This window comes from Arabidopsis thaliana (assembly GCF_000001735.4).
Source record: "Arabidopsis thaliana chromosome 1 sequence".
Taxonomy (NCBI): domain Eukaryota; kingdom Viridiplantae; phylum Streptophyta; class Magnoliopsida; order Brassicales; family Brassicaceae; genus Arabidopsis; species Arabidopsis thaliana.
The window spans coordinates 16,095,139-16,122,132 of NC_003070.9; the positions used below are offsets into that span (position 1 = coordinate 16,095,139).

The following is a 26,994-nucleotide window of genomic DNA, read 5'->3' on the forward strand; positions in this document are numbered from 1 at the left end:
GACAAATCCGAAAGTGATCTATTTATAGTAAAATGTTGAAAATTCTAGATTCACTATAAGACAAGGGACTTGAGGCGGTTTGGGCGAGTGCTTGATCTTGGGGATTGAGTAAAGAGGGTGCTGCAAAGTTTGCGCCTTTGTGTGTATGCTCCGAGTGATCAATTGGTCGAGTAGATGCTTTTTCCTCTCCTATCCGTATGCTCAGATGTCTGGTTGAGTGGGGAATGAGGAGGATCCGAAGACGAGATCAACAAGTCTGGTAGAGTTGGTCACCCTTGGTCGAGTAAATGGGTCGAGTAGAGGATCAGGTAGGAGGGGAGAGTAGATCGATATGCTGCTTCTTCTGAGGCTGCCTTGATCTAGTAAGTGGGTCGGGTGAATTGCTGCCTCCTCTGTAGCTGCCTAGATCGAGTGAATGGATCGAGTAGAATGCTCTGATGCTTCCCTCTTGGTTGGATAGAGTAAAGGGTCGAGTAGAATCCTTTTAAGCTCCTTCTGCACCTGAAAACATACCAAAACATGCAATATGTATGCAAGATGATCCTAAATGCCTAGGTGTTCAAAATAAGCTAAAATGGTGCAAAATGATATGATACAATGAGCAGATGCAAAGCTAAATGATGATAAACACACACCTAAAATGAGTAAAATACAATGTTATCAACTCCCAGAAACTTATCTCTTGCTTGTCCTCAAGAAAACAACAAATCTTAAGTTGAAGGAGAGGTTTGAAGGTGGGGATTCAAAAACCGAAGCATGCAATATAGAACGGGTAGCTCAATGTCGAGGTAGCTAATTCTAGGTTGCAAGATGATAGACCCTTACTTAAAAACTTTAGCCATACTCGTCACAATGCAACCTAACAACCTGCCTTAATGTATTCAAGCATTCTCATCAACCAATTCCCTTTAACATTCATTAAGCATGAACAGTGGATCAAGCAATGCAATGGTTATGAACTCATTTGGTTTCAGGCTTAGGCTAAGAGACAAAAATGGTCCCTATAATGATTTGGTCGAGTAACAAGGGACTCTCAGAGAAAAGATTGAGCTTCAGCAAAATGCTAAAGGTAAAAGCCAATGGACACATACAAGAACAGACTCCCATATACCCAATGATATAGAATGATAGCTCAGAAGATGATCTCGGTCCCATAGATGTCCTAACTCTACCCTTTTTCTCATTCTTTCTCTTTTTTGGTTCAAGTTCTTCTTTTCTCAGTCTAGCGGGTTTGGTTTTATAATTTGACAAACTTAAGGCTTTTCTTCTAATCTTAGCACATAGGGCGTTTTACCCTTTTCTTTGAATCACAATGCCTAAGTTCTTTGAATTCCAAACCCTTTACTAGACTAACACTTTTGTATCCCCCTTAAGAACTCTAAACTCTTACTCTTTTTTGTTTTGTTTTTCACTCTCATTATCTTTCCCATTCAATCCATACACAATCCCTACCCTAAATACAAGTCTCCACCTAGTCCTAGCTAACCCAAAAAGCGTGGGCTAGGTCTACATGAAAGATTGCTCTTGTCGGCCCATACCTAACACGTTATCTTGTCGGCCCATACCTAACACGTTATACCAAGCTCAATCAAAAAATACCTCACAATCACACACAAATGATCTTTGGCTTGAAATAAGGCTAGGCTAAGGGTATGGGAAACTGCTCTAAAAATGAGAGACAGCTACTTGGATTAACAGAGGGTGGTGAAGTGAAAAAGATAATCCAAGTATGTATATGGTAGCCATGAGTTCACAAACAATGTATAGACATGATAATTGCAAATTCAGTTCAGGTTCTAATAGATAGCAAATGACATGAGATAAGCGAGTTTCGAATCAAAGCAGTATAGTAAGTTGTAAATTCAAAGCAGGGTGCAGTCTTACTTCAGAGAAACAATCGGTTATGCAACAGAGAACTAACAGCATGGGCATTGAACTTACTTCATTGAATCAAAACATGCTTAACGGTTTGAAATCATCATTATCCCTTATGCAAATGAGCAATCCTAAATGCAAGCACTCTATATACAATCCTAAAATGATATGCAATTTACATGACACTCTGTTTTTGTGAAATCATTTTCTGAAAAAATTTCAAATTTTTATGGTTTTTTTCTATGCCTTAGATGATGCAAAATTTGAAATAAGAAAACAGAACCCAATGTTAAACATGTCTTGAACCCTCCCCCAAACTTAAATTACAGAGTCCCTTGTGGACTAAAAATCTGAGAAAAAATTCAAGACCAAAACAAATAACACACAAGAAAAATAAAAATACTATGGTATGTACAATGGTTGAGGTGGTGTTACCTCATCGGTCAGGTGAAGTAGATGGAGACATAATCGTCCATATTCTCTTGAGTATAAGCAGGGGCTAAAGTTGAGGCGGGAGGGTTTTGCTCGTTCTGTTCGGTCGAGTAGTTGGTCGAGCGTGTGGAAGCTCGTCTCTGCCTACTCCTTGGCTCTCTCAACTCAGAGATCACTTCCCGAGGCTCAAAAGATGAAGTTCGGGGTTGATCAATCCTTCCAGCCCTCCTTGCAGCTGAGCTTGTGGAACCGCTTCTTCTTACTTCGGGGGTCGGAGATGGTGGCCTTGGCTTGCTCTAGAAGTCCTTGATTTGAGCAGCCATACTCTTCAGCGACTTATTCATTGTTCTCATCTTCTTCTTGAAACCCTTTACTGTTTTGCTGTGAAGGTTCCCAAGCTCTTCAAGCACACCGAGCTTCTTGTGAACTTCAGCTATCTCATCTCCTCCTTGATCCGCATTTTCTCTTTGGTGAGCTTGCTCGAATTCGTTCGCCTCTTGCTCCGGTTGCTCGCTTTGTTGCTCAAACTCGGTTTGCTGCTCATAGTCATCTTGAGTGAAATACTCCTGTTGCTCATAGTCAGCTTGACTATATTCTGGTTGATCTTCTCGATCTCCTCCAATGTTGATGTTCAAGACAGAGGGAGATGGCATGAAATTGATGTTGCGCCTTGTCTTCACCAAAGTTTGGTTCTCGCATGGTAGGGGTAACAGAGAAGGTCCAAGCTCCGGATGGTTGAACTTGAAGAGATAGCGATCTGCCGGAGTTTTTTTCTCAAGAAAATCCTTCCCCTTGAGATAGTCGAGGTCAATGAACTTGGGGAACACGTCAGGGGTTCCGAATTCCATCCCGACAGCTCCCAATATTGGCGTTAAGAGACCACCAACACAAAGACTTCTGCGAATTCCCAAGCGATGGATAATTGCAGCATACTCTCTGTAGCTCAATAGGTGATCCAAAAGAACAACACTCAACGAAGTGTCTGCTCTATCGCCTGCCATCTTCCTCCTATCTTTTGTCTCTCTCAGAATGAAGACCAAAGATTGGTCTATTATGCATAGCTCCTATTCACCGACAAATCTGGTGGCATTTTTTGGAAAGAGAGTGTTGGCGATGCATTGGTGGAGGTATATAGTCACGGGATTTCGAATTGAAGAACTCTTGCTCTTGGCTGACGCGTAGGGCTTCAGACAGGCGATCGTTTTCCAAAGGAATTTTAGCTCATCTTGATCATAGTCTTGGCGGATAACTTCTCCACTTGGAAACCCGAAAATGGTATCAAGATGGCGAATATAAAGAGTATACTCGACATCCCTAACCTTTAAAGTTATGTAACCAAGACCTCCTCTCTCTTCTTTCTCCGAATCATCAACACAGAAGTGAACCTTGAGGGTTGCAAGGAGTTGGCAGCTCTCCTCTTTATATCCCCCACATTGGCAGCTCATGAATGTTGCAAGATTGACCAATTCCATCAAGTATTCCACATCACCACAAATACCAAGCTCTTGCATCGTTTCCTTATGAGGGTATCTAGTTCCGTCAAACTTCAACTCCTTCAAATATTGATAGTACTCGTTCGGGGTTGGCTCTCCCTTCCTCCTTAGCCTGTTTCGTCTCCCAACAGGGGCTGGTGTATCATCCCCGATGATCTCAACCTCTTCCTCGGAAACCGCTTCTTCAAAGGGTGCCTCTTCATGGTGTTCTTCTTCAGCTTCAACGACCCTCTTTCCCCGAGCTACTTCTTCTCTTTGCATGGCTGAGCGGCTTGAGCTTCCACCTTGAATCAATCTTGATCTTTGGGCACGGCGAGCTTGGCGAATTTGGCGTTCAGTCATGCCACTCATGTCAAACGCCTCAACCTCTTCGTTATCAACGGAGGATCTTCTAGCTCGAGATGAACTCTTTGTTCTGGAATCCATAGAGATTGGTGGTGAGCATCAACAGTTCAAACAAGAAAACTCTCCAAGAGGTATAAAAAATGAGATGATGAAAGAGAGAGTTTCAAAAGTGGGTTTTAGCGATTTCAATGGGTGGAGGAGGATGGTCTTGGGATTCTCTTTGGAAGGATAGTAAAGGCGAGTTTGAAATGGTGAGGGGCATGGGTAAATGGTTTGTCTGTTGAGTAAAGAAGTGAAGGGGAACATGTGGGCCACTCGACCTCACTCCTTGGTCGCTGAATCATTCAAGTTCGAGTAAAGGATCGAGCATCCTCTTGAAGTGCGGAATACTTGATCAAACGGTGGAGAATGCTTCTCCCTTGGTCACTCGATCAGACGGTGAGGGTGATTTCCCACATTTAGTCATTCAAATCAATGGCTCAAAACACTCCTCCTCATTCTACTCGTTCAACGGTTGAGATCTTTGTTGACTTGGTTTGAATTTACTCGACCGTTGACTCCATAATGGTCAATGAAATAAACCTGAAACACTAAACAAAAACATCACAAATAACAAGAAAGATAAAAAGTTATACACATGGATAGACATGGGACTTCCTCCCAAACGAGCTTGACTCTTACAGAGCTTAGTCATAAAAAAGGTTGAAATGAGGAACAGAGAAATCCTCATCTTTAGTGGTTGAATTTTCAGTGCTTGAATCATACTCTGCATCCTCTCTTGACAAATGGTATGATGAGTACTCATTTGATTTTCTTCAAAATAAACTTCTTTCTGATAAGCAGAGTAGTCTTCTTCTTCTGAACCAGCCTCCTTTGACCAATCCTCAATTTCAAAGTTGGGGTTGTCCCTGACCATTTCTTGAAGTTTCAGAATGGTGTTGTTTAACTCTTCCATCTTGTGAGTCAACTTTCCGATTGTATCCTCCGGAGCTTTATATCCAATCTAGAGCTCCTGGAGTTCTTTAGAAACAGAATCATGAATCAAGTGTTCTTCTTCAGTAGAGGGGTTGGTGGGCTGTTCAGGCACTCCTAGAGAATAAGTCGGAATAGGGATTTCCTCCTCACTCAACAACTTGCTCTCTAGGCTTCTTTCCTCTAAGTGAACTCCTTTTTGATCTTTTGGTGCAAATCATTATGTTGTGAAATCTTCGTCTTCCTTGATAGCTAATGCAGTTTCCATCTTCTTTGGGTCAATACCATTTGAAAATTTATTAACTCTTTTTTCAAACATCCATAGTTGATCTTTCAGCTTCATCAACCTTGAAGATAATCCCTCTATGACTCTACTTTGCCATTTAATTTTTTTTCTCATCTCATACAAGTCATCTTTTGTAGGATCTTTAGTCTGAGCTAACCCTTCTATTGCTCTCTTCTTGTGGTCAAAGGTTCTCTTCAGCTTGCTGAGTTGAGAAGTATATTTGACTTTTGGTGGGATTCCAGCTTCTGTTTCTTCATCAACATCCATGTCCTGAATCCCAAAGTCTGACCTCCTGTTGTTGATTTTTCTGAAGCTTTTTTAATGTCAAACTTCATCTTGATGCCTTTTTCAAGGTTCAGATTAATTTTTCCATTCCTGACATCTATGATTGCTCCAGCTGAAGCTAAGAATAGTCTGCCTAGGATCAGGGGATCCTTGCCTTCTTCATCTACGTCCAATACCACAAAATCTGTAGGTATTTCAACATTTCCAATCTTGACAGGCAGATTTTCTATTAGACCATGAGGATGTGCAACAGAACCATCAGCTAAGAGTAAAGCTAAGTTGCAAAACTTGTATTCCATGATCCTTAGCCTTTGAGCTATAGAGAGAGGCATAAGGATAACAGATGCTCCCAAATCACAAAGGCACCTATTGAATGTCAATGGTCCTAGAGAGCATGGCAGAGTGAATGAACCAAGATCATCAAGCTTTTCTTGGATGAATTTTTTCTTGTATGTTTCTTGGGTGGAGGCACTGATAATCATCTCTTGATTCTGATCCTTCTTGAGTATTTCAATTTTGAACTTGTTTCTAGAATGGTGAGTATTCAACAAAGGTTAGTGCTCTATAGTCCACATGAATTGTTGGGTGGCAGTTGCAACAGTTTGAGTTGAATCCCCCCCCCTTCTTGAATCATATTGTCTTCAGTATTGGGAGTCTGATGACTTGGTGGAGACTCATCTTCATGGTGGATGGTGATAGCATTTGCAGTAGCATAGTCCTTAGGATTCTGTACTGCTTTCCCTGGAAGTTGTAGAGGATGCTTCAGAGCAGAGGTTGATGCAAATTGACTCTCCACATACTTGATTTTAGAATTCAGAGCTTCAAACTTGATATTTAGATCATTATAAGAACAATCGATCTTGTTGTGTAATTCAGCTATCTTCTTGTCAAAAGCCATACCTCCAGTAGCTTGTCCTTGAATGATTTATTGAATAAGTTGCTTAATTTCAGGATCTTGAGCTGTTGGGGCTTGTTGTGGTGGTTGATTCTGCTGTTGGTAGCTTCCAATGAACTGTTGTTTAGGGACATAACCTTGGTTGTACTGAACAAAAGGCTTAGACTTATTATGTTGTGGTGGATACACTTGATCTTGGGGGTTAGCCACATTAGTGCTTCTGTAGGAGAGGTTTCGGTTGTGCTTGTAGTTGTTGTAGCCCTTGTTGAACCCTCCTTGGTTCTGAATGTAACACAGCTCTTCAGTTTGATCATTCCCCCCTTCTTGCATTTGGAAGTGGTCTTCATCAGTGATGTAGTGTATCTGCTTCCAATGAGCCACAACAGCTTGTCTAGCTTTTCTTTCAGAGCCTTGATATCTTTGCTCTGTTTATCCTCAGTTCCTCCAGTTCTTCTCACTGAGCGATCATAGTCTTCATTGTAGCATCCATCAGATTGTGCTAGATTTTCGACCAACTCCCATCCATCTGCTACATCCTTGTTCAGGAAGTTTCCATTAGAGGCGGTGTCAAGTAGCATTCTGATCTTTGGTAAAGCTACTCTATAGAGTGTGCTCAATAATAAAGCTTTCTTGAAACCATGATGGGGACACTGAGTGGTGTAGCTTTTAAACCTCTCCAAAGCTTCACAGAAAGTTTCATTATTTTTCTGTGTGAAGCCTGAGATCTCGTTCCTCAATCTAGCTGTGCAAGCATTAGAGAAGAACTTGGCAAGAAAAGCTTTCTTACAATCAACCCATGAGTTGATGGAGTCTGGGGGCAGAGTCTTCTCCCAGTGGTGTGTCTTGTCTCCCAAAGAGAAGGGAAATAGTCTGAGCTTAAACATATCTTCAGTGACACCATTGATCTGGGTAAGGCCACAGAGCCTATCAAAGCTGTCAAGATGGTCCAGGGGATCTTCCATAGGTAGACCATGAAACTTGTTTCCTTGGATCATTGAGATGAGACCACTCTTGATCTCAAAGTTGTTGTTCTGAACTGGTGGAGGCATTATCCCTTGTCTTTGGTGATGATTCCTTGGGACATCACCAGCACCAATGTTTCTTGGTTGATCAACATTAGGTGGGTCTTGAACATACACTGGTCTGTTCTGTTGATCCATAGCAGCTGGTCTTTGCTAATCACAGGATGCCTTTGCTTTGGTTTCTTGTAACTCACGAGCTATTCTATCTATTCTGTCTCTGAATTATAGTAGGTGTGCAGAACCTTTGGATCGACTTTGCATGCACAAAGATTAGTACCTATACCATAAAAACAAGCAGACGAAAAGATGAGTTAGTAACTTGATAAATGTAAAAGAACTTGATCTTAACTTTTTCTAATATCTTGAATGTAACAATGCAACATTGAATTGGCAACGGCGCCAAATTGATATGTAGATTTTTAGGCCTACTTATGTGCTGAATGTGAGGTTCAGTTCAATTCCCCTTAAACACTAACATGTCGATGCAGCTATAGAGAGTGTCAATCCAGTCCACTGTTATTGCTAGCAATCAAGATGTGTACAGAAGCAACTAAGTCAAGCCACATTATAATGATGGTGGGTTTCTAGTAACAATCCTAGGTCAGGATTCAAACAGGTAAAAATAAGAACTTAAGAGCCCTACTCGATCATTGGGTCAAGTATAACCAACATGTGACAATATTAAGAACTAAAATGCAATCAACAGGGGATACAAATAACAGGTAAATAAAAGTGCAATCAGGGGGTGAATACCAATAAATCTAAGAAGAATAGATGTCCTAAGGATGGATTCATTTATAAGGGCAACTCTAGGGTTCATCAAGAGGCTAACAGGTGAAAGGTAAATACCCTAGACGATAGATTCAAAAACCGGGTCAATCCACTCTCGTGATAGAGACCCCCATAACTCTACCACTTCCTAATATCAACTCTCGTTGATGAAACATAGCAGAGCAAGGTTTAAGCAACAATCTACCAAAGCCAATAAGCAGACTAGCCACTCTCTTGGTCAAGTCTACAAATCTTTGGAATTCGTAGATCAGACATCCATTTGAACGTCTTTTGGACGCTGGACGTCTATGATCGAATCTCCACATTAACCAGCGATCGCATAGGGGCCAAGCGAATCCAAAAGGGCTCTAACCTAATCTTAACCACCTGACTAACCTAGAGATTACCCTAATCTAATCCATCCTCAAGAACCCTAATCACTACTCAAGCAACATAACTAAGAACACAAACCCTGTAACTACGGAAATCATACCAAAATGTAGATCTAAACAAGCTAAACAACTTTACTTAAAGAACTAAATACAAAAACGAAATAGATTAAGAGTAGTTAAGTTTTGAAGATTCAAGAACAAAAAGAAAAACTAAAGGATAAAAGCTAGATCCTTTGGACAAATCCCAAAGTGATCTATTGATAGTAAAATGTTGAAAACCCTAGATTCACTAGAATACAAGAGACTTGAGGCGGTTTGGGCGAGTGCTTGATCATGGAGATCGAGTAAAGACGGCGCTGCAAAGTCTGCGCCTTTGTGTCTATGCTCCGAGTGATCAATTGGTCGAGTAGATGCTTCTTCCTCTCCTATCTGTATGCTCAGATGTCTGGTTGAGTGGAAAATGAGGAGGATCCGAAGACGCTTTGATAGATCAACAAGTCTGGTAGAGTTGGTCACCCTTGGTCGAGTAAATGGGTCGAGTAGAGGATCGATTACAAGGGGCGATTAGATCGATCTGCTGCTTCTTATGAGGCTGCCTTGATCGAGTAAGTGGGTCGAGTGAATTGTTGCCTCCTCTATGACTGCCTAGATCGAGTGAATGGGTCGAGTAGAATTCTCTGATGCTTCCCTCCTGGTTGGATAGAGTAGAGGGTCGAGTAAAATCCTTTTAAGCTCCTGCTACACCTGAAAACACACCAAAACATGCAATATGTATGCAAGATGATTCTAAATGCCTAAGTGTGCAAAATAAGCCAAAATAGTGCAAAATGATATGATACAATGAGCAGATGCAAAGCTGAATGATGATAAACACACACCTAAAATGAGTAAAATACAGTGTTATCAAGATACCTAACAGCTGAACCTCACTGAAACCGGGATGCAGGCAATCTCTCTAATATCCTCTAAATTTTATCCACGCGGCTTGAAATGCTTCAGCTGCTTCTTGAGATAAGGTAGAGATCTGCATTCTCAGCTCCTCAGATCTTGCGTCATTATAAAAGTTGTTGAGAAAGTAACCTTTATTTCTTTCCAAGTAGTCAAAGATACATGCTTCAACTGCTTAAGCCAAGAAGCTGCTTCCCTAGCAAGAGAATAGGGGAAGAGCTTGCAGGGAAGGTAGTCATAAGAAACACCTTCTGCCTTAATGCTCAAAACCAAGTCTTCAAACCGCTCAATATGATCCATAGGATGTTCTTGTGGTTGACCATGAAAGGGGTGCATACTCACAAGAGTATAGAATGCAAGGTTTATTTCGAAATTGCTTCTTTCGAAGGTAGGTGGTCGTATTGCAGACCGATTGGAATAGAAGAGACCTGGTCTGTTGTAGACTTGTAGTCACCAAGAGTCATCCGACGACCATCTGCTCTGATTTCTTCTTAGTGTCGAGGCACACCCAGGTTGTGTCTGCAACCTAATCTAATGGTGAATTGAAGAGAACTTCGGCAACGACACCAAATTTGATATGAGCCAAATTACTCTCTCAAATAAAGAGGTCAGTTATAGCACTTAGGGATCGAATTCCACAAAGTTCTTAAAACACACAATATATTAACAGTTTCGAATAAAGCTAAACATAAAATATTATAAAAGTAAAAGACAAGAAAGCAATAAAAGAGATTGTTTGTAGATTCAGATGATTAAGACGTTGGGTTTAGGGAAATTCTCAAGAAATATCAGAATATTAAATCTAGCAGTAAATTAGGATTATTAACGAACCATTCTAGAATTCAAATCACTAATATAGAGTAACCAGTGGCGTTCCGCGAAACTCACTATGCTTAATAGTATTTATCCCAACGCTCTTGTAAATCCTTAGAACTAAGCAAGCATTATAATCAAGTTTGATAAGTTCGCCTAAGTAATCCACGCTAGCCTTCATCTAAATACTAGGCTCATCTAAGATAGTTCCAGTAATAGATACCTATGTCGGGTATACCTATTATCATAAAATCAAGTTCTAGTTACTTACTCTAGAACTAGCAAAAAGAACAATCAAAGATGAAGAAATCTAAATATATTATCCTAACAGGGTTTTTGATCTACTAATTCATCCAAATCCCTAATTGAGAATCCCTAAACCCAACAAGAGACTACTTAGACATGATTATCGAAGAACAAAACATGTTTGAATAAGAAATCATTGTAAGAAACAATAAGAGAATAGAGTTAAGAAATATCTTTTCTAATGGAGTCTCCCCAGGGTTTGCTCCCAAGAATAAAAGAGATAATAAGTGTGAGGTCTAAACAATGACCTTAAAAACTAGTCCTGGGCGTTCGGGTACCCGAACCCGATCGGGTCCTTTTTTTGGGTATCGGGTCTATTCAGGTAAAGGTTCAAGAACCATTCGATTAATGCAAATTATCGGTTCGGGTTCGGTTCGGTTCTAATTCGAGTTCGGTTCGGTTCCTCTATTAAACTTAAGAACCACTGAATAACCGAATATTTTCAAGTATTTTCGAGTTTCGGTTAAAATCGGGTATTTAGTAACCTATTTAACAAAAAGAACCAAATTTTTCAAAACAATAATGTCAACTCCAATTTTACTTATGCAGACGAAGCAAATTGTCTAAATTCTGAAACCAAACTGTAGACATAAACATATAAATAAAGTGATGCATGTTTGAATTAAAACCAAACACGAACATATAGATAAATTGCTGCCTTGTCTTAACTGAAACCAAAGCAAACACAAACAGATTCATTGTCTAAATTAAAAAGGAAAACAAAACACAAACATTTCAAGCTTTGTCTTAAAGATACCTGAAACAATAAAAGACAAAGTGTATTAGAGACTAGAGATAAAAAAACATACGAGCATCAATCAACAAACATCAGAAACACAACATGTTGTTATTTTGAAAAGAAGATAGATCAATACCAAAAGCACTTCAAACAGAGATAAATGCATACGAAGCAATTGAGAATTATTACCTAAAACCCGACTATGAGTTTTATAGTGCTTCAACGTTGCTACTCCTGTTGAGTTCCAAATTTCCAAACTCTAAAAATTATTTAAAGAACAAAATTTCAGTAGCTGAAAGCCAACAAAGCTACAAGTATAATAAAGACATAAAGTAGAACCAACCTTTCTCCAGCTCATCTTGCGTCTCAAAGTCATAATATACATGTGGATTACTCATAGCAGCTTGCTCCTTTAACTTCATCTCTAACTTCATCCATTGGTCTGTGCACATCAAAACCTCAATGGTGTAATGACTAAGACAACTTCTACTTGGTTCCAAAAGGCGTCCACTTGTACTAAAGGCAGATTCTGATGCAACTGATGACACTTGCATAGCAAATACGTCTTTTGCTATTTCTGATAATACAGGGAACTTACCAGAATTGCGCCTCCACCAATCCATGACATCATTCTCATTACCAAACATATTACTCTTCGGATTCTCAGCCTTTTCTTTCAAATACATGTCTAATTTATCCTTTGCATCTTGAACTCCTATCATATCAACCATCTCATCATACACAGACTGCATTCTTTCAAATCCACGACCAACAGAAACATCTGGAATTTCCATCTCCTCCTCACCATATCCAGCAGCTTGTTCATGGCCAGCAGAATTGCTCCCAACAATATTAGAAGATGATGCATCAGTAGAGACTTGGGGATAAAGTCTACTATACTCCTTAAAAAGACTAGTCAACACAGAATATGTAGAATCTAACATCTCCTTAGAATCTACACTGTCTTTTCCATAGACCCTCTCAAAGCAAAGCTTAGCAAATTGGAGTTTCTTCGTTGGATCAAAGACAGTAGCCACAATCAAATTGATGCTTTTAAAATCCTCCCAATACTTATCAAATTTAAGTTTCATATCCTCAGCCTAGTCCTCATTTTCATATCTGGATCTTGAGATGCAATTATCAGATTCTTCTCTATTGTAACTATTTCTCCATAACACTTATATGAGTTCACCGATGTAGAAGCATAGACAATTAAAGTAGCAGTATAGAAGAAGTTCAGAAACGTTACCATTCTATCAATAGCCACCCAATCCAAATAAGTAGGAGGACCAACACTTTTCTTGCCTTTATCCATCTCTACGAAGTAGTTGTTGTAGATCTTATCTTCAGCTTCCATCCGATCGAAAGCGTCCCTGAATCTTTGTGCTTTTGTAAGCATCAGATATGTTGAATTCCACCTGGTTTCGACATCTAGAGGCAAGCTTCCTCTTTGCAAATTAGCTGAATCAACCCTATCATCAAATGAGATTAATCTCTTGGTAGAGGATCTCACAAAAGTCACTCCATTCCGAATTGCTTCCACATTCTCATTGATCTCCTTTAATCCATCTTTGACTATCAAATTGATGATGTGAGCACAACACCTCATATGCATCATCTCAACATCTAATATGAATGCATTGTTCCCATTCTTTGCCCTAAAATCTCTTTCAAATTTCATGAGAGCAGATGTATTGGTTGTTGCGTTGTCAACAGTGATAGTGAAGATCTTCTCTATACCCCAGTCAGCAAAGCAAGAATTCAAAACAGCTGCAATTGTTGCCCCTTTATGATCCGGCACATACTTAAACCCTATAATCAGCTTCCTTAAATGCCAATTTGCGTCAACAAAATGACAAGTTATGACCATATAACTTGTACCAGTTACGCTAGCCACCCATATATCAGTTGTGAGAGAGACCCACTACTTACTTTTACGCATCCATTTTCTCATTTCATCTTTCCTCTTCACAAACATCTCATAGATGTCTCTTGTTGCAGTTCTTCTAGAATGAGGCTGGTACAAGTTGCATTTGGTGGTTAAATGTCTCCAAGCTATACTTTCAATGAATGAAAGTGGCATCTGTCCTAATACAAGCATTTCATTGGTTGCTTCTCTAAACACTTCCGAAGAGACCTTAACAGCCATCAGATGACTACCATCCGGATTAAGAATTTTATGGGTTTTACTGTCTTGCCAAGTCTTGAATTGCTTACACGCCAAAGTCAGATGCTTATTCAAATTTTAAGTCCCTGATGATGTAGGACATTAGAGAGTCTTCCCACAATAGTGACATGTGCATTTGTTAGCATTATCCTTTAGTATGGTAAAATGCTCCCATACATAAGACCTTTCTCCATCTTCTTTGCTCTTTCCTTTGCCTTTACCCTTAGAAGAACTTTTTCTCGAAGCTTTGGTTGAAGCTTTTCTTTTCTTTTGATTATCATGACTCCTCAAATCATCTTCTGTATCTTGAGATTCTGCACTCTTATCCACATCAACATCTTCTTCGGGTAATGATGATGAACCCATCTAATAAGAGGAGTCAAAAACAAAAATAACAATCAAATAAGGAAATCAAACAATAGAGAAGATTAAAAAAAAAATTGAGAATCAACAAAACCAAAGATTATGGCATCAGATATGATAATACCAAAGAGGCTATCATAGGCATCTATGTTTTCAACGAAATACTAGAGAGTAGACAATAGAGATTGGAGACTATCTAATCGATAAAACGTCTAAACCAAACAACCATCAAATCGACAAGAACCGACGGATTGAGAAGTAGAAAGTAAAGATTAGAAAAATACTTATAGCGGACCGATTTCTTGATGAGGATGAAGCTCTGGTGAATTCCAGATTGTCACTTGAAATAGAGAAGAGACTTAGTGTTTTTACTTTTTAGAGCAAAGAGAGGGAATTAGGTTAACAAAAATGGGGGGAATCATGTTAACAAAAATGGGGGGAAATAAGATAACAAAATTGGGGGGAATCGTCGAAGAGGAGAAGAAGAACCGATGAATAGAGGAGATGACTAATGTGTAATTAGAGTAGCTTAGGGTTTTAATAGGATGATTTATTTTCGGGTTAGTAAAGTAACCATTCGGTTTTCGGTTAATACTCGAACCGCAGTAATACCCGAAATCTGAAGATATGAGAACCGATCGGGTTTTACTCAGGACAAAGAATCGAACCGAGTAGCAAAATTTTGATTCGGTTTGGTTCGGATTTTTGGTTCCGGTTATTATGCCCAGGAATATTAAAAACTATAAATATGACCTAAAACGTGATAGGCCTTCTTTAGAAAGAAGGGAAAGTTCTGGGCCAAATTTGGAAATCTTCAAAACATCAATAAGTTGCGCAATTGAATTGCCGTTAGGTATTGGTGTCGACTCGACACTAGGGGTTGTGTCGATCGACACCTACGTTAATTTTTGTCTCTTGATTGCTTTTGCAGCTTAAGTTGTCTGTTTTGCTCTAGAATGCTCCATAATCTCCAAATGCATCCCAAACATGTAAAGACCTGAAAAAGACTAGAAAAGACTCTACAAATAACAAAAGGACTCCAAAACCGGTAAAAATTCGGTTATATCACTTGGGTTCGTTTCAAAGAGTATCAACGTGATTTCCCGCATCATGGCTTCAGTGAGGTACAACTTCTAGGTACCTTTTTCAGAGGAGTTGATTGGAGATACCAGATGGCTCTATATATATGCAGCGAGCAATGGTAACTTTAACACCAGATATCCGGCTGATGCAACTGCCTTGATTGGGAACCTTGCATGCAGCAACAGTAACAAGAATGCCGATTTTGAGAGGAAGAAGATTGTTGGAGCTGTTTCAGAAAATCCGATGGCAGAGGTACATGCTAAGTTGGATTCAGTTCATAACTTGCTTACACGGAATAAGCATGTCCACTTTGCAGCTGAAGCAGAGACCATTGAGCATGAGCTTGAGTCAGAAGAGGGAGTCTCTTACATAGATGGACAAGGCTACAAGAAGTTTGGGCAGCCACAGGGTAACTGATATCACGGCTTTTTAGCCCATTTTAGCTATTGTTTTCTTATGTTTCAGAGAGCATTTGGTGCCATTCTAGATTAAGAGGAGAAACACGTATTCTAGGTGCCAAGAAGGTTTTTAGAGTTTGAAGCTAAAAGTATCAAAAGGCGATCATTCAAGTACTTCAGAATTTTAACATCCGGCCAAGGTCTTCCCCATCACGGAAAAAAGATATTTTGGTATGAATGGAAATCTAGAAGAGTCAAGATTAACGTCAAAGTCAAATCAAAGCAATCCATGAAGCCGTTTGGAAGATATGACCCGAAGAGTAAAGACATGTCAAGAACCAGCCGTTTAGAAATAATAAATCCAAAAAGTATCCGGCCAAAGAGACTTGAACCAGGGCAGCTCCGGGAAGCTCACCACCAACCACTAGGGCACGCCCAAGTCCTTCTCTCTTTGCGCCACCGTCATTAGGCTCCTTCCCTAAAGCCCACTACTCGGCCCGATCACTTACTTACCTGGCGGAATGACGTTCTTACCCCTAAACATAATTCCTGGCCCTCAAGTATAAATACTTGTTCTAAGCCCTAACCCTAGGTGTGCCTTCATCGCTGCCAACTCGCCGCCGCACCTCTTGAAGCTTGAAGATCACCATTTCTCTCTTTCTCTTTCTCGTTTTGTGTAAGACTCTTTAAGGTAGAGCTTTGCCTCTTGTATTCTACATTCAAAGAAGTAATCTTTAAATCCTTTCTATGTTTTATTCATCTTTTTGTTATGGTTTACCCAACCCAACTTTTGATTAGATCCTTTGCCATGAGCGAGTCGATCTCTAGTTGGGTTTGAGGGGGTTTCAAAGGGGAATTCATTGGGACTTTTAGATCTAAACTCTAGGTTGGCGGTTTCTATGGCTTTATTTGATCGTTTACACTATTCTTTCTAGTTGAGTTTAATCTTAATGCATGTATGTCCGGAACGCCACCTAGTACATGATCTTAGGTATTTTATACTTGGCAGAATCTTGTATAATTGCCTGAACTAGCTCAACTGAATAAAGAACAATAACCGTTGCACGCCCGTCGAGTGATAGGGACTTATGGACTAGAATCAAATTTGAACTTAATGCTTTGACCTTGTATTTTGAAATTATGTTAGCACCTACTAGCCGTTAGGGCAACTGTGTACGCAAGATATAGGTGAGAATAGCCAGGTTTCACCTACTAGCTGTTAGGGTTAGCTGGTCTTGATAGAGTTTCGTATGTCCGAGAATTCGAAAGTAAACAAACCTAATCATGTTATCACCTAGATTGAGATCTATACCCTATTGTTTGAACAATGACATTCGGAGAAACCCCCGAAAACCTAACGCTTCTCTCTTATTGCTTATCGTTTAGTTTAGTTACTTGTCTTTTATTTTGGTTACTCATTGCATACAACAACCCCCTCTCTTTTTATTTGGTCCTAGTTTAACTCTCTTCTTAAGGATTTATCTGAACTACTTCTCTCCTTGTGGATTCGATCCTAAAGTACTACTCCGATATACTATGCACTTGCAGTAGTTGTGTGGTCTTTTAGGTAAAAGCCTGAGGCGAAATAAAATACGCATCAGTAACTTCAGTGGCAACATGTTTACAGGGAACCAGAGTTCTACATGCTACACTCCACAACCTGCATTCCAAAAGACCTTTCCTCAGAGCAACTTTCAGAAGACTTATGGTAATTCAGCTTGAGCAGATTCTTGAGGGACAGTCAAAGCTTGTTGTTGAGTTTAATGGCAAGTTTGATGCTATCTACACAGACCTTAATGGGAAGATCAAAAATTTGAGCTCTCATATGAAGAAGCTAGATGTATAGGTGGCTCAAACTGCACAATCTATTAAGAAAAGAAGGTTTTCTTCCTCGAACTCCTGATGCTAACCCTAGGAAGAGCTGTAATGCCATCTTGGTCAGAGATGGAGACAATGTGTGGGAGGAATTAGACACTGAAGACGAGTTAAAGCTCGCAGCTACAGAGTTGGTGTCGACCGACACCTACCATTGTCGATCGACACCTACCATTGTCGATCGACACCTACCATTGTCGATCGACACCTACCATTGTCGATCGACACCTACCATTGTCGATCGACACCCTATGGTACACTTTTCTCTGAAATGATTCCTTAGAAAGATGACGATCGACACACACCTGGTTTTGATCGACACTGGGTCCGCACTGCGCCATATGAGGTTCAAATCCCAATGCAGCCAGAGTCAATCTACACTCCTCATGTTCTTTATCCAAGGAAGCGTCGTTCCAAGCAAGAGATTCATGATGCCAAGTGCAAGGCAATCATGGAAAAGATCATCACTTCATTTCCTAAGGATGTTTGAGAGAACTCTTATGCCCAACTCACCAGGTATGTAAAGCGTCTTGTTGACAATGGAATTAGATCCAAGGAAGCTAATCTGCTGACAAGATACATCAGCTCCAAAATGCTGACGAGGATTAAAAAAGACAAGCCAAAGAGAGTTGACATTGCTGAGTACATCTGTACTATCAGCCCAAGTCAAAGCACTGAGAAGCTCCCCGATCCAGGTAGCTTTGTTATTGATTGTTCTATCTCCACATGTAGATTCTGCTTTTCCCTTTGTGATCTTGGATCAAGTATCAACCTCATGGCTAAATCTGTTGCTGAGAGATTGGGCATGAATAACTACAGGCCGATAAGAATACCAAAGAGAAAAAAATATATAATGGTCGATTTATCATGGTATAATACAGGAATGAGTATAGAAAGATCTTGAATGTTAGCTTGTTTTATGAGACCCAACGATGAAACTCTGGTGGATACAGTTGTGGAACTTAGGTATGAAATCTAAAATGTTGTAAGCTTGCAGAGAAGTACATGTTGGTTAGGATTTGATTAGACTTGCTAAGCATATAGATTTAGTTTGAATGATCATGGCAATAGGTTAGAGAATGTTGGGAGTTCCTTTGTTTTTAAAACCTCTTCCACAGATTCAGTTTTTGTGTTTTGCTTGAGGGCAAGCAAAAGCTAAGTCTAGGAGAGTTGATATAACCCTATTTTTACTATTTTTACTATGTTTTAAATATAAGATTTTGAGTCTTTTTGTTATTCTAGAGTCTTTTTAGAGTCTTTTCAGGTATTCTATGGAGAGGGACAACAATGGAGATAAGGAGACATTTTGGAGCAAAAGTTAAGGAAAAAGAAGCTAAAGACGATTTCTCTTTCAGATCCTGTCAAGAGTGTCGATCGACACACTCTTGATGCCGATCGACACCGGTTTAAGCCTAGAGAAGTCCATGATGCTTTTAAGTTTACAAAAGTTGAAATTTACCCCAAAAGACTTCCCTTTTTGCATTATTAGTCTTTGAACGTTTATTAGGTCATATATATAGTTTTAGAGGTCATTGTTTAGACCTATCAAGCTTTTTATCAAGTTTTCTTTCAGAGACATAAGCTATTCATCCCCTGTTTTCAGAGATTCATTAAGATTTCAATAAAGTGAAGAGATCCTTTCTAACTCTTATCTTTATTGTCGTGCTCATGCTTTCTTACTCAATTATGTTGCTTGTTTCAATCTCCATGTATGAGTAGTTTGCTTGTTAGGGTTAGGGTTTCTCATTAGGGATTCATATGGTTTAGTAGATCGCCCCTTTGCTAGGTTATCTGTAGAATTCTTCATCTTTAATTGTTAGGTTAATGCTAGTTCTAGAGTAATTAACTAGAACTTGAATCTAGACAATAGATATACCCACCATAGACATCTGTAGTTGGATCTATTATTTGATGAGCATGGTTTATAGGTGTGTAATAAGAATCGGCCTATTTACTATGGTGAACTGAATTGAACTCGTTTATAATGCATGTCTAAGTATAAGATTTATCGGCTTCTCTGGTTATTCTTAGCTATAGGCATAGATATTTTTGCAGAACCCCATCGGTTATTCCAAAATTTGAGTTTGAGTTTAACAATGGTTCGATAACAACCTAACTATCATTAGATCTACTAACCAATAATTTTTTTAAAATACCCTAAACCTAACTCTTTATTATATTGTTTAAGACAATTTGAACTATATCAACTATAAATAAACTATATCCCTAAATTTGCTCACTCTAAAACTTCCACGATCAAGCAAAAATTATGGCATGACTTTATAACTGATTTATCTCCTATTTAACTCTAATTAATTTATTTTCTTTTCTATTGGATCTATCTATTCATCTCCATCCTTTTTTTTGTTGTGGTTGCCATAGAAACCTACGGTTAAGTTTCTCTTCCGTATAATGCTTAAATTTTATTCATTTTCTCTTTTTACTCATATTAATTCTGATTTTATCAATTCAGTTAGAAGATCCTTCCATGACTCATGTTTCCCATGTTGTGGAGGTTATGATGCCGAAGGGAGCAAGTATACATGAAAGAAGTCGAGAATAATGAGAGCAGAACTATAACTTGACGTACAAGAGGAAAAGATGGTGGGAATTAGGAAAAAAGGTACGATCCTTCACTGCTAAAAAATTGGAAGAAACAGAACTATGACAAAACAATTTCGTGCTAAAAAATTTAGTCTATCAAAAACTGTTCGTCAAAATGATGGATAGAAAGCTTCCTTTTTTTAATTTCTGTTTTGGACTTAAAATTAGTTGACGAAATAAATTAATAATGCATTTTTTGTTTGTCATGTCTGTAATTTTGCAGAGAACACGGTTAAGAAGGTGACTTTAAAAACCGTGAAGGAGCATTGTATCATGCCAAGAAGAAGGCTTACATTCAAAATAAATGCAAGAAAATAAGAACAAAAAAGTCTATTGTTAATAGAAGATATCATTTGTCATACAGTTCATGTCTACGCATTCTTTAATATAATCTCAAAATTTCCACAGTCCAAAGATATCATATAAGAAATGACATTTTTCACTCGAAGCAACTGTAACAACGCCAAAGGTGACGTTTAAAATCACAATTACTGTAGAGAATTCAGAGGCTCAAAAGACTGTAACTTTAAGAGCTTGAACCTGTGACAACCAAGACTGAAGTAGTTTGATGCAAAACGGACTTGTTAAAGAGAGAAAGCTTTTGTTGCTGCAAGAAAATAGAGCAGAGAGATATTAGAGATGAGAGTAGAGAAGGGAGCACACACACGTTTAACGAGTTCAGCAGTGTCAATGTTACACTACCTACATCTCGCCGAGACCTTGTCTCGGAATCCACTAGAAATGAACAAAGATACAAGAGATATTACAATGTGAAATCACCTACTTGCTAATACACAAATACTCTGTATCACACCATTGTTCTTAATGAGAAAACCCACCCCAAAGCTAAAGCTTTCTATGTGTTCTTCTCTCACCCTCTTTCTACATTGTATGCTGCTACAATCTCACTCACGTCCCCAACTACTTAAATACAAGGAGACATCTTTAAACCTAGTGCACAAGATGAAAAATACACAAAGGCTCCTCTTTGTGGTCCCAAAAGTAACTTAACCCAATCTCAACTTGACTAGAGTTAAAACCTTAGTTACTTTTTATCTTTCTTGATTGTAAACAAGTTCTCATCTTTACAATTACCATAACTCAAAAGGTACATATAACTTTGTACTAATTTTTATTGCTCTTTAATTCTCATATTCTAGAACTTTTCTACTAATTGTAAATTTTATTCCTTTGTTGTAAGCTTATAAATTAAGTTAACTATTAAGTATTGTTCAAATTCAGAAAATTAAAAGTGAAGTTTAGAGTTTTCATTAGGGAAAAATGTCAAAACAATCACGAATTTTCAAATTTGGGACGATTTAATCTTGAACTTCACGGAAGACAAATAAATCATAAAGTTTTTGTTCACTTTCGAAATAAATGACAAAGTTTTTGTTGACTTGTCATTTGAGTCATGTCGTTAAGTAGGTTGACATAATTTTTTTACGGCGTTAATGTCTCGTTTATCTCCTCTGTTAGAACAAAACAACGTTGTTTATTGCAGCTCGTTTTCTCTATTGAAACAAATTTAAACCTTAAATTCCCAAATCGATTTTATTATCTGCGATTTTGAGGTCAATGTGGGTATGTGATTTTGAGATAATGAAATCGATTTAGGGGTTTATATTTATTTCAAGAGACAAAACAACGTCGTTTTAAAAAAAAAAGAAAAAAAAAAAAAAAAAAAACAACGTCGTTTTGTCTTTTCAATAAACGACGTTGTTTTGTTCTAATAGATTAAATAAACAAGACATTAACGCCGTAAAAAAATTCCGTTAACCTATTTAACGTTATGACTCAAATGGCAAGTCAACAAAAATTTTGTCTTTTATTTCGAAAATCAACAAAAACTTTACGATTTATTTGCCTTCCGTGAAGTTCAAGATTAAATAGTCCTAAATTTGAAAGTTCGTGATTTTGATTTTTTCATTCGAAAACGTTTCTCTAATTTGTTTGTCATATATATGCTTCTAAGTTAAACTAGTCTTTCTCTAAATTAGTTTATCACGTTAAAAAATTAATAAAAATTATTTTCAGAATTACTTTTGAGCAAAATAAATATATTTATGAGATTCACTATCAATATTGCTAGGTTACAGGACTAAAACCTAAAACCTAAAGACTTCGTCGTCGGCGATGGCAAGTGGATCTCTTCGGTTTTGAGATGTTTTGTCTCTCGATTGAGTTTCCTATTCTCCTAAGGAGATATGGATTGTTTATTTCGGATCTTGGTTGTCAGATTTTTTTGGTTATATTAAAGGAGGTTTTTGGAATATTTGGGATTCAAAGAGATTGTTATCTTTGGTTGGAAAATCGCTTCTTTGGGTCGTGTTATGTGGAATCTCCGGCAGGATTTCTGAGGAGAAATCAAGGATTGCGGAACTGTGATGTTATTCTTGGAATTATTGGTGGGTATCAGATCAAATCAACAACAGCTGGTTCATTGGAGATCGATCGAGTTTTTGTATCCAGAAGCTTTATTGGAAGTTCAGATCATTTCAAAAGATCTTTATTCCCTGCGGTTAAGGATAAGCTATATCAATTAGAATCAAGGGTTTTAATGGTAAACATGTTTTGTAAGGTAGGAGGATCTGTAAGATCTTGGAGTGAGGAAGCAAGAAAGTAGTGTTAGTGCACCCTCTATCAGGACAAACCAGAAGGAGTGTTGTTTGCTGGAACAAGCTGGAAGCTGTTTCAGAAGACTAAAGTGAAGATCAAGTAATTGATGCTAACGTGGATATGCCGCCAAATAAACGAATGACGTGGAGATCACAACAGGATGAGTTCAGTTTGGAGAGGAGATATTCACGCGAAGATTTGGAGTGATCCAAGATCTCGAAGGCTAACCTAGAAGACCAAAGACCTCGATGGTATAAATAGAGGTGCTAAGGTTCTTGTTAGACTTTGCCGTGATTGTGAGTGAAAAAGCTAGTGCAACGCTTTTCATTGTTAGAGACTAAGGTTTAGTCTGATTGGAATTCTAGAGAGATGAAAGAGTGTGTTCTTGTGATCTGCTCTTGTGTGTTTAGGGAAATCTCAAGTGACAAGCTAAAGTAGTTTAGATCTTGTGTAAAACCAATTAAGGTAGTTGTAAACTTCTTAATCAGATTTCTAATAAAGTGATACTCAGTGGTTCTGAGTTTGGGGAATACGATTCTTGGTTCATGTTGAATTTCATTTGGTATCAGAGCGGGCATCTGAACCAAGTTGTACTTAACAACAGGTGCAGATCCTGCGGAGAGGATGGACTACCCCGAAGAGTTCGTTGCGGTCGGTAAAGCAATCATGTTGGAAAAAGGAAATTACGGACACTGGAAAGTGAAGATGAGAGCTCTCATACGTGGTCTAGGAAAGGAAGCCTGTATTGCTACGAGCATTGGATGGAAGGCTCCGGTCATCAAGGGAGAAGATGGAGAAGATGTGCTAAAAACTGAAGATCAATGGAATGATGCAGAAGAGGCAAAGGCCATAGCTAATTCAAGGGCACTGTCTTTGATATTCAACTCCGTGAATCAAAATCAATTCAAACGGATTCAAAACTGTTAATCAGCTAAAGAAGCATGGGATAAACTTGCTAAAGCATATGAAGGGACAAGTAGTGTCAAAAGATCCAGAATCGACATGTTAGCATCTCAGTTTGAAAATCTCACTATGGAAGAAACAGAGAACATTGAGGAGTTCAGTGGGAAAATCAGTGCCATAGCGAGTGAAGCACACAATCTAGGAAAGAAATACAAAGATAAGAAACTGGTCAAGAAACTGTTGAGGTGTCTCCCATCAAGGTTTGAAAGTAAGAGAACGACCATGGGAACGTCGTTGGACACTGACTCAATCGATTTTGAAGAAGTAGTGGGAATGCTCCAAGCATATGAATTAGAAATCACTTCCGGAAAGGGAGGTTACTCCAAAGGACTTGCTTTAGCTGCATCGGCAAAGAAGAATGAGATACAGGAATTGAAGGATACAATGAGCATGGGATAAATCGATTTTGAAGAAGTAGTGGGAATGCTCCAAGCATATGAATTAGAAATCACTTCCGGAAAGGGAGGTTACTCCAAAGGACTTGCTTTAGCTGCATCGGCAAAGAAGAATGAGATACAGGAATTGAAGGATACAATGAGCATGATGGCAAAAGACTTCAGTAGAGCAATGAGGAGAGTTGAGAAGAAAGGATTCGGAAGAAATCAGGGAACTGATAGATATCGAGACCGAAGCTCAAAAAGGGATGAGATTCAATGTCATGAATGTCAAGGATACGGACATATTAAAGCTGAATGTCCCTCTTTAAAGAGAAAAGATCTCAAGTCCTCTGAGTGTAAGGGTCTTGGACACACTAAGTTCGACTGTGTTGGATCAAAGTCTAAGCCAGATGGATCTTGTAGTTCTGAAAGTGAAAGTGACTCAAATGATGGAGACTCGGAAGATTATATAAAAGGTTTCGTGTCTTTTGTAGGAATCATTGAAGAAAAAGATGAAAGTTCATACAGTGATAGCAGATGGTGAGGATGAGGACAACTCAGCTGATGAGGATTCTGACATCGAAAAGGACGTTAACATCAATGAAGAGTTAAGGAAACTGTATGACAGCTGGTTGATGCTGAGTAAAGAGAAAGTTGCCTGGCTGGAAGAGAAGCTAAGAGTTCAAGAACTGACAACAAAACTGAAAGGAGAGTTAACTGCTGCAAATCAGAAGAACTCTGAGCTGACTCTGAAATGCAGTGTGGCTGAAGAGAAAAACAGAGAACTTTCTCAAGAGCTTAGTGACACTCGCAAGAAGATCCACATGCTGAACAGTGGAACAAAAGATTTGGATAATATACTTGCTGCTGGAAGAGTGGGAAAATCAAATTTTGGTTTAGTATACAATGGTGTTGGATCAGGTACAAAGACGAATTTTGTACGAAGCGAAGCTGCTGCTCCAACAAAAAGTCAAACAGGTTTTCGAAGCAACTATGATGCTGTTCCAGCAAGACGTGTGTACCAGAATCACGATCACTATCATTCCCGGAGAACTGTGACAGGTTACGAATGTTACTACTGTGGAAGACATGGTCATATTCAGAGATATTGCTACAGGTATGCTGCTAGGTTGAATAAGCTAAAGAGACAAGGAAAACTATATCCATATCAAGGAAGAACCTCCAAGATGTATGTCAGAAGGGAGGATCTCTATTGTCATGTAGCATACACCTCGATTGAAGAAGGAATAAAGAAAAAATGGCATTTTGACAGTGGAGCATCCAGACATATGACAGGAAGTCAATGCAATCTTGAAAATTACACCTCTGTCAAGGAAAGTAAAGTTACTTTTGGAGGTGGGGATAAAGGAAAAATCAAGGGAAAAGGTGATTTGACTAAAGCAGAAAAGCCTCAGCTTACAAATGTGTACTTTGTCGAAGGGCTTACTGCAAATCTGATTAGTGTGAGTCAGCTATGTGATGAAGGGCTGACTGTGAGTTTCAATAGTGTAAAATGCTGGGCTACAAACGAGAAGAACCAAAACACTCTCACTGGAGTTAGAACTGGGAACAATTGCTACATGTGGGAAGAACCTAAAGAGTGTCTTAGAGCTGAAAAAGAGGATCCAGTGGTATGGCATCAACGTCTTGGTCACATGAATGCGAGGAGCATGTCAGAAATAGTGAGCAAGGAAATGGTTAGAGGAGTACAAGAGCTGAAACACATAGAGAAAATTGTGTACGATGCCTACAATCAAGGTAAACAAATTAGAGTCCAACACAAGAGAGTTGTAGGTGTTGTTGAGAGAAAGAACCAGACTTTTCAAGAGATGGCCAGAGCCATGATTCATGGACATGGAGTTCCTGAAAAAATCTGGACAGAGGCTATTAGTACAGCATGTTATGTGATCAATCATGTTAATGTGAGGATTGGAGGCACATTCGACAAGTTGGTCAAAGCGTTTGTGAAGACAATGACAACTGAGTTCAGGTTGAGTATGGTAGGCGAACGTAAGTACTTTCTGGGGTTGCAAATCAATCAGATTGATGAAGGGATTGCTATCTCGCAAAGCACCTATGCTCAGAACCTGGTGAAACGCTTCGATATGTGTTCCAGCAATCCAGTTAAAACTCTTATGAGCACTACCAACCTCTGCAGCTGCTGTACTAAATTTCTTTGGATGAAACACATGGGTTTGGATTAAGGTATGTCTTTTTCTGACCCTTTACTTGTTAAATGTGATAATGAAAGTGCTATTGTCATATCTAAGAATTCGGTACAACACTCAATCACTAAACACATAGCTATAAGACATCATTTTGTTAGAGAATTAGTTGAAGAAAAACAAATTACCGTAGAACATGTGCCTACTGAAATTCAACTTGCTGATATTTTCATTAAGCCTTTGGACTTGAACATGTTTGTGAACTTGCAAAAGTCCCTTGGTATTGGTGAAGTCTAACTATCTTCTTGATGAGTGTTTGTGCTGAAACAGGGTTGGTTGTACAGTGAGAAGCAAGTTTTCATATCTATTTTACAAAGTGTCATAACCGGTTTTCAAATCTTCTGCTGTAAAAAGTTCACCAAGAGAAAGAGCTACCCTTCATGGTTCGGAGATGCAAAGTCAGTAAAGTGTGTGACATACATAGTGTGTAGAGCATTAAGGAAGGGATGAAATGCAGAAAGGGGCAGAAAGAAGCATTTCATTTCATAAGATGAAGCATGAGCTTATCTAAGACACGGGGGACAAAGGAGAAATCTTGTCACTAACCCGATGGGAACAAAGGAAAAATCTTGTTCACCTACACTTTGGAGAGAAGGGATGTCAAACAAAAATATTGAGAGAACAAATAAGAAAGAGCATCACTACACTCTGCAACAAGACAAGAGAAATAAATAAAAAAATAAATAAAAAAAAGGGGGGTGCAAAAACAAGTTCTCTCACTGACATCTCGTCTCTCTGCAGAAAGG

At 38.8% G+C, this 26,994-nt stretch overlaps 3 non-coding genes and 6 pseudogenes across 10 annotated transcripts; 4 read left to right on the forward strand and 5 right to left on the reverse strand.

Annotated features, from left to right (window-relative positions):
• Positions 1–2,131: 2,131 nt before the first annotated feature.
• On the reverse strand, positions 2,132–4,168 carry AT1G42745 (annotated as a pseudogene; the record flags this gene model as incomplete). Its single annotated transcript has 1 exon — positions 2,132–4,168.
• A 983-nt stretch (positions 4,169–5,151) lies between these two features.
• Positions 5,152–7,827, reverse strand: AT1G42780 (annotated as a pseudogene; the record flags this gene model as incomplete). The annotated part of the gene is made up of 1 exon: positions 5,152–7,827.
• A 1,748-nt stretch (positions 7,828–9,575) lies between these two features.
• On the reverse strand, positions 9,576–10,263 carry AT1G42816 (annotated as a pseudogene; the record flags this gene model as incomplete). Its single annotated transcript has 1 exon — positions 9,576–10,263.
• Positions 10,264–11,885: 1,622 nt separating this feature from the next.
• Positions 11,886–14,308, reverse strand: AT1G42852 (annotated as a pseudogene; the record flags this gene model as incomplete). Its single annotated transcript has 1 exon — positions 11,886–14,308.
• An 866-nt stretch (positions 14,309–15,174) lies between these two features.
• On the forward strand, positions 15,175–18,283 carry AT1G42888 (annotated as a pseudogene; the record flags this gene model as incomplete). The annotated part of the gene is made up of 1 exon: positions 15,175–18,283.
• Positions 18,284–19,808: 1,525 nt separating this feature from the next.
• On the forward strand, positions 19,809–20,348 carry AT1G09465. Its single transcript, NR_143490.1, has 3 exons — positions 19,809–19,851; positions 19,934–20,083; positions 20,288–20,348. It is a non-coding gene; the product is annotated as an uncharacterized misc_RNA (transcript).
• On the reverse strand, positions 20,292–20,973 carry AT1G09475. Of its 2 annotated transcripts, none has more exons than NR_143491.1 (2): positions 20,849–20,973; positions 20,292–20,671 (listed from the first exon to the last, which is right to left on the reverse strand). It is a non-coding gene; the product is annotated as an uncharacterized misc_RNA (transcript). The 2 variants fall into 2 exon arrangements; NR_143492.1 differs by having other exon boundaries at positions 20,767–20,973.
• A 460-nt stretch (positions 20,974–21,433) lies between these two features.
• Positions 21,434–21,903, forward strand: MIR5645d. Its single transcript, NR_139199.1, has one exon. It is a non-coding gene; the product is annotated as a microRNA ath-MIR5645d precursor (primary transcript).
• Positions 21,904–23,307: 1,404 nt separating this feature from the next.
• AT1G42924 lies at positions 23,308–26,485 on the forward strand (annotated as a pseudogene; the record flags this gene model as incomplete). The annotated part of the gene is made up of 1 exon: positions 23,308–26,485.
• Between the last annotated feature and the right edge of the window lie 509 nt (positions 26,486–26,994).